The sequence below is a fragment of the Hemicordylus capensis genome, chromosome 3, assembly GCF_027244095.1.
Source record: "Hemicordylus capensis ecotype Gifberg chromosome 3, rHemCap1.1.pri, whole genome shotgun sequence".
NCBI lineage: Eukaryota > Metazoa > Chordata > Lepidosauria > Squamata > Cordylidae > Hemicordylus > Hemicordylus capensis.
The window spans coordinates 277838042-277850422 of NC_069659.1; the positions used below are offsets into that span (position 1 = coordinate 277838042).

Sequence of the window (12381 nt, forward strand, 5' to 3'; positions counted from 1 at the left end):
CAGCAGCTTTGTAGGGCATGGTGTCCATTTAGCTTGCTCAGTCTTACCTACAGTTTGGCTCTGAGGCAGACTACACAAAACAACTTAATTCTCTATAAGGACGTATTCCCCTTGCCTCTGTAATCACTGGAGACATTCTGCTCTAGTGTTCCTTTGCTTGTCTCCTCTTGACAGTTCAACAGTGCCCTGGTCATTTTATTCTGCTCCATTTGCAGCCCTTTCCTTTTAGACCGTGTTCGTTCAGATGTGTTATTTGTTCCGACAACCACTGCCATCAGCCCTATGGGTTAAGGAACATGTAGGGAGGTTCATGGATTTATATAGCTCACTCAGTGGTTTTCAAACTGTGTTCAGTGGAATCCTGGGTTACTTAGAAGTTTATCGAGGATTTCTCAATAAGAAGGTTGGTATGGGAGACAAGCATCCCTTTTGCCTGTATTGACTCCTATGGGGCTAGGCAAATCTATGCACTTTAGATCTTTCCATTGCTCAGACTAGCAAAGAAAATGTGACTAGAAAGCTTTACAGCTATCAGGTAAACATGTATGTCCATTGGTACAAGGAAGATTCTTTGCTGATATGGTAAGTCTCCATGCAGTTCCAGCTTCCTCTCTTCGGCCAGACCTGAGTGATGGTGCCCAGTCTAAGTCCTTGCTTAATATCCTTTGAGTCACTAGTGCAGCTGTAGTTGACTACAACTCCCATAATTCCCAGCTGCAACTTATTGTAATTGGGGTTGATTGAAGTTGTAGTCCAACAATAGTTGAAGAACCTCAGGCTAGTCACCCCTGCACAAGTTCAAGATACACTGTGAATTTGGTTTCTGACAGACTTCTTGCTTTGTCTTCAGGCTTGTGCAGTGGAACTCATACATCTACCATATTTCATTTATTTGTGCTATGGTACTACATGTGCTCAACAGTTTAATTATTTTATTTTATTTATTTATTTATTATTGCTATTTATTATTTACCAATAATTAATCATCATCATTAGAATTAAGAAATGTTTTCCTGCCGTCCAAACCATAGCTGCTCTGCTGCAATGTGAACAATTTCTTCTTGATGTTCTTCAGTATCTCTGGTAAACAATTATCCATCTTCTTTTTAGCAGTCTTTTAGGTATTTGAAAATTTATCTTGGCTTTGCTCTTCTCCTATAGGCCAGTTAGCTTAATGTCTGCTCCCAGAAAATTGTTGGAAAGCATTATTAAAGATAAAATGATCAAGCATTTAGAAGAACAAGCTTTGCTAAAACAGAATCAGCATGGTTTCTAGAAAAGTAAGTCTTGCCTCACTAACCTTCTAGATCTTTGAGATGGAAGAGTGGAATATAAATGTTGATAATGATGATGATGATGATGTCAACAAGCATATGGATAGAAGCGACATGGTAGACATTTATACTTGGACATTCTAAATGCTGTTGACAAAGTGCCTCTCCAAAGGCTCTTGAGTATAGTTAGCTATCAAGGGATAAGAAAACAGGTTCTCATATGGATTGGTAACTGGCAACAAAAAACCAACACACATACACAGGGAATGGGGAGTTGAAATAAATCGACAATACTCGCAATGAAGGGAAGTAAGAAATGGAATTCCCTAAGGATCAGTGGCTGACGTCTAGATTAGTATTGCACTAGTACAATGAGAGAAGTAGAGCACACTTAAAAAATTGCGATGTTGAATGCAGTTGTAGTGCTCTGTGATGTTATGCAACTGGGAGTAGAAGATCTTCTCTGGAACACGTACAAGGTTGCACAATGAATTGTCCAGCCTATTGTGCAATGCATTGTCTAATGTATGAACATCTGCTAGTACAAGAACTAGTCTGGAGCAGACATTCCTTTCTTTGTGCAACGTCATTGCCTTACATTATTGTGCTAGTGCAACGGCATAACATTAGCACAACACTAGTCTGGATGCAGGTCAGAACTGGGACTGGTGCTTTTTAGCTTGTTCATAAATGATCTGTAGTTAGGGATGGGCAGTGTGGTGGTCAGGTTCACACATTCAGGGTGGTGAGAACTAGAGCAGATTGCAAAGGATTTCAGAAGGATCCCTCCAAACTGGATGAATAGGCCACAAAAAGGAAAGTGAAGTTCTATGTAAGTAAGTGTACTGTGATGTACATTGGGATAAAGTACCCCACTTTAACATATAAACTAATGGCGTCTGAACTAGCAGTGATTAGCCAGGAAAGCAATCTTGGGGACATGGTGGGTGGTTCAATGAAAACGACCCAGTGGGCAGTAGCTGTGTAGGTGAACTTGGGATCATTAACAAAAGGATTTAGAATAAAACTACTAATATTTAGGGGTGTGCACAAAACCAAAAAACCTGGTTCGGTTCGAGTAGAACTGGACTGGAATTGAACTGGGCCTGGTCTTGTTTTGTGCACACTAGAGCTGGGCCCAGTCTGGCTCAAGTCCGAACCAGTTTGGGCCTGGTTTGGCGGGGGAGGGGGGAGGGAAAAAAATTTAATGGAAAAAATGGTGGACTTACCACCATTGTGGGGCCTCAGAGGGTGCTGTCACAGCCACAGCGGGGGGGGGGGGGCTCCTGATGTTTCCCCCTCCACATGCCAGTCTCCCCCTGGTCTCAAATGGCCCATTTGGGGCCATACTGGGCCTCTTTGTGCTGGCAGTGGCCATTTTGGAGACTGCCGAACGTGTGCACTGGCTATTTGCGTGGATGGGTTGTGACTGCCAGTGCAGAGAAGCCAGGCCAGTTTGAATGCTTTATAAAATAATGTGTGAGGTCGACAAAGGAGATGAAAGGAATTTTTTTCCACTTTCCCACAAAACTAGGACTTGAAGCCATTCTATGAAGCCAACTGGCAAGATACTCAGCACAAAAAAAGGTAACACTTCATACAGTGCATAATGTATGGAATTCACTGCCATAAGGTGTAGTGGCTACTAGGGATGTGCACAAAACCGGACAGGCCAGTTTGGTTCAAATCCAGGCCGGATTTGAACTGATCTGGCTCAGTTTTGCCACTGGTTGAACTGGACCCGGTTCAGCTCGGAGCTCTACTGTGAGGATTCTCCTTTACTAACTTTGACCCACCCTGTAAGGTTATCTCAGGTGGGCTTTCTCAGAGTTCCAGGCCCAGGGGAGGTATGTGGGGCCCGGGCTCATGGGAGGGCCTTCTCTGCTGCAGCCCCATCCTTATGGAACACCTTGTCTCCTGAGATTCATAATGCACCATGTCCTTTAAGAAGCTTCTGAAAACTTATCTGTTCTGCCAGGCTTTCAGTGTGTGTGTGTGTGTGTGTGTGTGTGTGTGTGTGCTTTCCCTTCCTTCCTTCCTTCCTTCCTTCCTTCCTTCCTTCCTTCCTTCCTTCCATCATTTCTCTCCCCACCACTGTTGTTGTTTTAATTTATGTAAACCGCCTCGAGTCTAAGGAAGTCAAGTGGTCAATAAATTTGTTGAATAATAATAAAGGGGCAGAGGAGTTTCCCTAAACCTAGAGGAGGTGGGAGGGGAGTAATTTAGTACTTACAACTGCAAGCCACAGTTGCAGCCATGGGGGGCATGGCAGGGGATTGGGGTGGTGGTGGAGGCTCCCCTCACCCCCACCAGTCTTTCCCAGAGTAGCCAGGGCCAGTGGCGGCCTGGTTCTGGCCTTCTTCAGTCCGGTTCAGGACTCTACGCACTTGTGGGGGCATTTTAGTGATCTCTGTGCATGTGCAGAGGTCATTTGCATGACCACATAATTTATGACAGGCCATAGCCACCTAATGGCGCAGCAGGGAAATGCTTGACTAACAAGCAGTAGGTTGCCGGTTCAAATCTCCGCTGGCACTATATCAGGCAGCAACGATATAGGAAGATGCTGAAAGGCATAAACTGATACTGCACAGGAGGAGGCAATGGTAACCCCCTCCTATATTTTACCAAAAGAAAACCACAGGACTCTATGGGCGCCAGGAGTCAAAATCAACTTGACAGCACACTTTACGTTTACCTTTATCAGTGCTTACTAATTATTGTACCTCCAGATGTAGGGAGGCAGGATGACTCTGAATCCTGGGTGCTGGGAAGCAAAAGGCAAGAGGACTATTTGCCTACTTGTCCTGCTTCTGGAATTCCCAGAGAAATCTGATTTGCCACTGTGGGAACAGGATGCTGAACTAGATGGACCTTTGGTCTGATCTGGCAGGGCCCTCCTTATGTCCCTTCCATGCATTATTCTAAACCAGGGGTTCCTAACTTGTGGTACACCAGATGTTGCTGAACTACAACTCACATCATCCCCAGCCACAATACGTTGTAGCTGGGGGTGATGGGAGTAGTTCAGCAACATCTGGAGTACCACAGGTTGGGAACCCCTTCTTTAAACAATACAAATATTCAGTTCCACTAGCCCGATTGTGTTTCTAAGCCCTTTGATTGTCTTAATTTGTTGTACTTGAGAATCCTTTCTCATTTGCTTTTATCTTTAGAATCTGATGTGTCCCAAATGCAGCCCATTTATCCAGTTCAGTCCTAAGTATAGCTGAGGACAGTGGATGTCTTACCTTCTAAGCTTTGCATGCAGTGCAGCACTGAGTCCCTCTGATGTGATTTAATTAAAAACCCTAGGGCTTAATTAGAACTAGGGCTCCGTAAAGAATGACCCTAGTACTAGTATAAACAGAATTTCTTGTGCTTTTCCTCCCCAAATGGGTGCTGTTTTGCATTCCACATAAGCATGCATTTTCAATTTGAGAGAAAAGAAAATAGGATGATGTAAACAGACAAGGCTCTGTTAATTCTTAAGTAAAACATTTTCTGCTATTATTTGGAGCAGGCATTCCAATTTATGCAATCAGAATACACAAATTAAAGCATGCAGACAAATGTACTTAATTTGTACCACCATTTCTGTGGAGGAGGTGTTCGTGTCTGGCAAGTTAGTCCTGTTGTCAGTCACAGAGACTGCCCCGGAGATCAGCCATTTTGCCAGTTCCTCCAAGTTGGGAGAGGCTGCTGGGCTATATGAACTGACCTCCTCTAAGAGATGTTTCCTTCAGAAGCTCTTCATCAATAGCAAAATAGTGCAGAACTATTTGTAATTTACCTTGTGTGGTAGTGAGGTTCATAGACCAAGGACTGGCCAACAGTGACAAATGCAAGCTTGGACCCTAGATCTTCAGAACTTCAGGGTTTCCACATGTGCGCACTCATGGCTCTGCCCCTCTCCAATGCAGCTAAAAACACCACCAAAATAAAAACTGAGAGAACACAGAAGGGGCAAAATGCATTTGAGGTACTGATGGGGTTTTTGTTGCACATGTTAGATTTCTGAAAGGGAATTTATTTCTCAACCAGATATCCTTAATAAAACTTTCAATGAGCCAGCTACAACACACAAACAAACAAACAAACCAATAAAGAAAAAAGCCCTTTCCCTTGAATAATTCTACCACTCCACCCCTTCCCCCAATCAGCTAGAATCTAAGACCCGATTGGCTACCTATTCTAGAATCCTAGAACTTTATTGGCTATTTTCCAGGTTCAAAATTCTCTTCCCTATCCTGAATTCCCCATGTGCCGCTGATACTCCCAGCTGGGTAGGTAGTTTCTGCAACAAAGGAGTATAGGCCATAGCAGCAGCCCCCCTTTTGCCTGGAAAGTCTCGCCCCTACAACACCCTTGAAAAGAGAGAGGGGGGGAATGAAAGCCAAGGACAGGTTTCCCACCTATATTAAGGGACTGTTACAGATCCTCCTTCAGTCTTCATTCACCTATGTGGATTAGGTAAATATCAACGGTTTGAAAGGGAAGCCATCATAGAATCATGGGACTTGATTTGGAAGATATCTTTGAGGTCTTCTGGGCCAGGGTTTCTTAACCTTGGGCCCCCAGATGTTGTTGGACTACAACTCACAGAATCCCCAGCAACAAAGACCATGTCTGGGAATTTTGGGAGTTGTAGTCCAACAACATCTGGGGGGGCCAAGGTTAAGAAACCCTGTTCTAGTCTAATCCCTTGCTCTGTGTGGGAAACTGCTACAGCATCCTGGATGCAATAGGAATGACTAATTCTTCTCTAAAGAAGGAGGGTTCACCTCAGTGCAAGGCAGAGTGCTCCACTATAGAACAACTCTTATAGTTAAGACATTCTTTGTAATGTGTAACAGGCATACATTCTTTGTATGCCTTTTGGTTCTAGTCCTACCCTCAGGAGCAATAGAGAACAAGTCTGCTATTCTTTTTTGTGACAGTCCTTCAGATATTTGAAGACATCGATCATATCTCCTCTTAGCCTTTTCTGGGCCAAACATAACCAGCTGTTCATAGGATTCTTTTCAGACTCATCATCATCCTTGTTAAATTGCAGGGTTGGATGTACAATTAAGCAAAGCTGTGCAATAAACATGGGCTGCCACTAGGCGTTGTATCTGAATTTCTGACTTAAATCATAATTTCCCCATAAGAATCAATGGAAAACATTAAACTACTACTAACTCCCAAATGGCTGGGCAGAAAGCTCCAAAATTTCACATGGTGTACTTATATTATTGTACGATTAAATGTGTGGACATTCAAGGTGATCAGCCTCCTTGTTGATTTTGAATTTATTTTAAAATTTGGACTGATCTCCTTGAACATTGACTCATTTGATGCTACTATCATGTTTACTGCCATATGAATTTTGAGAACTTTCTGCCCAGCCATTCTGGAGTTATAATATGGAGTGCAAAATGAGGGTAATACTACTTTTATATGAAGGCACGGAGCAGTTTTCTGCACATGAGGCTTGAATGATGGACTGTAGGGATGTGCATGAATTGCGATTTGAAGTGCAATTCGCAGCACATCCCCAGCAACTTTAAAATGGAGGAAAGCAGGTGCATATCTAAGAGAGCGCCTTCTTTTACATGATCCCCACTGCATGTTAAGGTCATCTGAGGTGGTCCGTTTCCAGTTGCCACCAGTTCGTCTGGTGGTGACACAAAGGCGGGCCTTCTCTGTAGCTGCTCTTGGGCTATGGAATGCACTCCCGGCAGAAATTCGTAATTTGAGATCATTGCTGTCCTTCAAAAGAGCCCTTAAAACGTACTTATTTGGCCTGGCCTTCCAGAGTTTTAAATGATTAATTGTTTTAAACTGTTTTAAACTGTTGCCTTGATTTTCAGGGTTTTTAGCTGTTTTATTGGTTTTATTGTGTTTTAATAGTTTAATTTTAATTGTTAATTTGTTTTAATTGTTTTTATTATGTTATGAACCACCCTGAGCCATTTTGGAAGGGCAGTATATAAATCAAATAAATAAATAAATAAATAAATAAATAAATACTAAAATACCTGCTTCTCCACTTCTCACTGCCACTTCCTGTATTGGTGGCACTCCCCCCGACTATAATGGCATGGTGGTGTCATGCGAGGACAGCTGGGGATGATAGTTTGGGGGAGTGCCACCGCTACAGGAAGTGTCGATGAGCAGCCGCGGTGCAGTTATGCACCTGCTCTCCTCCATTTAAAAGGTGCTGGGGATGTACTGTGAATTGTGCTTCAAAGCGTGATTCATGCACATCCCTGTTATCTCCATGGTGGTGATTACTTGTGATCTTTTACACTTCCACTTTCCTGAAACAGTGCAACGATGTGTATCATCAGACTTTTTGTTATGAGTTGTTGCTTTCTTAAACTGATTGAAAACCATGCATTTCAAGCTAAGCCATTTCCTGTTAATAAAGCACATTGTGATGGTGTTGTCTGTCATTCACTAGGAAGGAAACCAAATGGCTGCTATCTTTAGCAATAAAGCACTTACCTCTGTGTTGGTGATGTTAATATCTGAAGTTCTTTTCCTTCCCTGTTTCTGAAACAGTACAACATGTGCCTTTCCTTGCATCATTTGTTATATTGTGTCATAATTTTTATGAGTTTGTTTTCTTAAACTTAATAAACTAAATCTTGGTTTATAAAAACCAATGGTTTTTTAAAAGCTTTTCCAGAAATGAATGAAAAAGCTATAAAACCCAAAATGAAGGTTGTCTTGTAGTCCATTAGTTTATAGTTCCCTATTCAAGTTGGTCTATTTCCAGGGTGAAGATTCTTCTCTAGGCAATGTAGTATCTTTCTCCCTACTGTATCTGGAATTAAGCCTGGGTGAAGGTTATTTACAAAGCCAAATAAAGGGAAAGATTTTGGCATTTGGAGATGCTGAAATACTATCCTCACCTGCTGAATCACTTGGTTCCAAACTACCTCTTGTTGTTACAAATTCCTGTTCTAGAACAGAAAGATACTTCTTGCCTGGCAGCCTTACCACTTGTATATTTACCATTTGTATATTTAAAAAGAGCACAGCTGCTTGCCATGATTATCCCACCTATTCTTGGGATAGGAGGAGGAGAAGTGCCCTTGTGAGATGCTTCTTTTTCTCCTGCATCCACCACACCTTGATGGCTAAAGCTTGGTGATGGAGCTTTAGCTATCACCAAGGAGACACCCAGTGCATCATAATGGAGAAACCACAAGCGATGTCATAATTTCTACCTACAGAGGTAGGGACAAAGTGTCATCCTTCAGCATTGGGGAGAGATATAGCGGGAGGGCACCTATCAAACAACAAACATATATGTGTTGTATACCAGTCCTATCCTAGGAATTCTAGTTTGGAGAGAGTGTTGATAATTCTCAGAGTTATTAATTAATTTATTATTATTTATTTAGTTAGATTTATATGTCGCCCTACTCCCATAGGACTCAGGGCAGCTTACAAGCAATAATATACATAACAACACAATTTCATAAAAATATATCTTACATAACCTCAAAAACTACAACTCCATACAATACTCATTCCACATGACGTAATAACCATGGATTACAAGAGCACTCTACAACCAGCTATCTCAGTGACGGAACACCCAGCAGTAGGGATGTGCATGGTCCGGACCGGTCTGGACCGGCACCAAGGGGGGGTCTACCTTTAAGGGCGGGGGGGGGGGTAGAACTTACCCCTCCCGCCGCTCTTCCCCCTCTGGCGCTGTAGTTGAACGCTGCCGCCCCTGCCCCCGTCTTCACCTGGAAGTCTCCTTAATAGTAGCACGCATACGCGTGTGGTGGCGCGCGTATGATGTAGGTGTGTGATGTAGGCGTGTGATGTAGTGCGTGTGACGTAGTGCGTGTGATGTAGGTGGCGCGCGCGTGCATGCACGGCAGCAACAGGCACGCGTGCGTCGCCATGCGTGCATGCGTGCATGCGTGCTACTATTAAGGAGACTTCCAGGCAACGACGGGGACAGGGGCGGCAGCGAGGAACGCTGCCGCCCCAAAAACTTCACTTTAAACTACAGCGCCGGAGGGGGAAGAGCGGTGGGAGGGGTAAGTTCTACCCCCCGCCCTTAAAGGTAGAGCCCCCCTCGGTGCTGGACTGCCGGACCAGTCCAGCTCCAAACCGGTCTGGCTCCGAACCGGTTCGGAGGCCTCCAACATGGCCTCCGGACCGGTTCGTGCACAGCCCTACCCAGCAGAACATTTCAGTCTTACATGCTTTACGAAAGGCCAACAGATCATGGAGAGCTCTGATATTATCCAGGAGACCGTTCCATAGAGTCGGGGCCACCACTGAGAAGGCTTTGGCTCTCGTTGATTGCAATTTAATATCCCTATGGCCCAGGATCACCAAGGCATTACTTGTGGCTGATCTCAGGACCTGGCGAGGGACCTATCAAACCAGGTGGTCTTGGAGGTATGGAGGGCCCATCTCTTTGAATTCAAATCTCTTTGAATTTCACTTGATCTCTATAGGGAAATTATCTGATGGGGCCCATGTTCAATTCTTGCACACAGGCTCATTCAGAGATTGGTACGCCACTGTTAACCTGGACTGGGTTCAGAGGAAAGCATCAATGTCTTTCCTAAAGTGTGGTGCCCAGAAAGGGGAACAGCATTCCAAGAGAGGTAGGGCCAGTGCAGAACAGGATGGAACTAACTATTACTTCTCATGATCTGGACACTATGCCTCTTTTAATGCATAGTGCATTGCGTTGGCCTTTTAAACTACTCTATCACACTGCTGGTTCATGTTGTGGCCCACTAACACACTTAAAATCCTTTTTATCCTACCAAGCCAGGTATCCCCCGTCCTATACTTGTGCATTTGATCTTTCTTACCCTCTTGCAGGACTTCACATTTGTCTCTGTTGAACTTTGCTTTCTTGATTTTGACTCAATGTTTGATTCTGTCAAGATGGTTTTGATCTTGATTCTATCTTCTGTGGTGGTAAGTTATCCCTCCCACCCCACCTGCTTTATGTTGACGGTAAATTTGTTAAAAACCATGTTCTACTCCCTTCTCCAGGTCACTTATAAAAACTTTGAACAGCATAGGATCCAGGACAGAGCTTTGTGGCACTCTGCTCATTATCTCTCTCCAGGGTGACATGGAGCCATATTCATTGGGTAGGTTGCTTAATCAGCTGTGAACGCAACTCACCTAACAGTAGCCAAAATTATACACACATTGGAATTTAACATTTGTGCAGCTCTGCAAGAGCTTTGTTGCAGTTACACTATGATATATAATGGCTTCACTGTTGCATTACTCTGTGCGATTTTTGCACTTGTGCAACAGTGTTCCTACACAACTGCATGAACATTACATTGCACCATGTGCATAACATTGCACAGTACGTCAGCCAGTCAGCATTTCACCAATTTGACAACAAAGATTTCATGGAAGTGAAATCTCAGTATGAGAACACATTGAGGCTGTTTTCACATGTAGGCAAAACCTGGTTAAGGAAGTCCAGCCCAGTTTTGCCTGCATGTGAAAACCGCCGGGAGCCACTTGGCTCCCAGCGGTGGCACGGTAAAAAAACTCTTAGGGAGACTGCCTTCAAAACCAGGTTAAGGGAGCAAGTGCTCAACCTCATTTTTTCAATCATCTGCCACTGCCAGCCCCAGCTGCAGGACTCACTGTAGTCTCCCTGCAGACTGCAGGGCTCTCTGCTAGTGCTGGGAGAATCCCCATAATGCACTGCACACTTGCGCAGTGCATTATGGGAGTTCTGAGGGCCTCAGTCCATGCACCCAGCAAACAAGAACGGATTGTCTGTGGGGAGGTAAGCTTTTAAAGACTTCCTCCAGTTGGCCCTTCAAGCCCTTTCTCATGATCGTGAGAAAAGGCTCACTCAGTTCACGAGGGGGCCTGACCAGGCCTCTTGTGACATACTAATTCCTCTGCTTACACTGGAAATGGGATCAGGAAACCTCTCAACAGTCTCAGGGAGCTGGACATTGTGAAGGGAAAATTAGTAACAGTGGACAAATTGCCTTTTGGGACTGACAGAGGTGCACCAAGGTAATTTTGGAGCCTGGACCTAAAGGCCTTTAGAGGCCTCTCCTCCCCTGCAAATTAAGCATTATCATGATCATCCAGGTGACCACAGCACCTGGGACAGACTAAAGAGAATTTGGGGGCCCCCAATGGGGTTGGGGAGGCCCTGGACTTCGGCCCAGAAGTCCAGGGGTAATAGCATCTCTGGGGACTGATTGCCCACCTTGACTGACATTCAGTTCCTAATAAGCTTCAAATGAATCACAAAGCTCCCCAGAACATAATTGGAAAGCATTGGCATAGAGATTGCTATGTTCCCTCAAACTACTGGAGTCTTAACTTGAGTTTTCGTCACTTTCAGGCATGGGGAACCCTGGGGCAAAACTTGGTTATTCTTGCAAATACATATATCTAATTTCTGTTTAATTTTAGTATACCAAATTATGTGAAAAAATGTTGAATTCCCAAACATAAAATTTTGCAGGATCCCTAAGCTTGTTACTGCTGTTGTATCATCTCAACTTTACAAAGCATGTTGAGTTCCTTATAGCTTTCCTGGAGCGGTGTCTGCAGAGTTCTAGTGGTTCTAGGTGCTATCTACTGCCTATTAAAACCAGTGGCAAAGCTCCACTTGACTTTAATGGCTTAGAAATGCACATTTTATGTTGCTCAGGAATGCTGTACAGTACTACTGTGTAAGTCTAGCTGCTATCCAGGAAGTCTCTCTCCACTGTAGCCTCTCTCTCTTAACTTTACAACTCAGCAGTGAAACACAGATTCCTGAAAGCCATTAAGTCTATTTAAAAAAGCCTAACCCCATGCCTGTGAATAATGTTTTCATGATTCCACCTTTAGTAAAAGGTTCACCGTGTGTGTAATTTGTAAATTCCATTAGCATCTCTCCTGTAAACACAGTCAGTTTGGCATCTTGATGTCAGCATTGTTGAGAATGGCTTTAATCATTTATTCAGATAACTTTGCAGGACACAGAGGGATTGCCAGTAATGTGTCATTTCTGGCTGTTCTGTTCACGGAACTGAAGAGAGTCATACAACTGGAAAATTAGTTGAGTGTTAGCAGGTGTTAGTGGGCAAGGATA

The 12381-nt window shown here is 43.8% G+C and overlaps 1 long non-coding RNA gene across 1 annotated transcript; it reads right to left on the reverse strand.

Annotated features, from left to right (window-relative positions):
- Window positions 1–1026: 1026 nt before the first annotated feature.
- Window positions 1027–5215, reverse strand: LOC128352126 (uncharacterized). The gene is made up of 3 exons (XR_008320222.1): window positions 5068–5215; window positions 1301–1464; window positions 1027–1178 (listed from the first exon to the last, which is right to left on the reverse strand). It is a non-coding gene; the product is annotated as an uncharacterized LOC128352126 (long non-coding RNA).
- Window positions 5216–12381: the final 7166 nt, after the last annotated feature.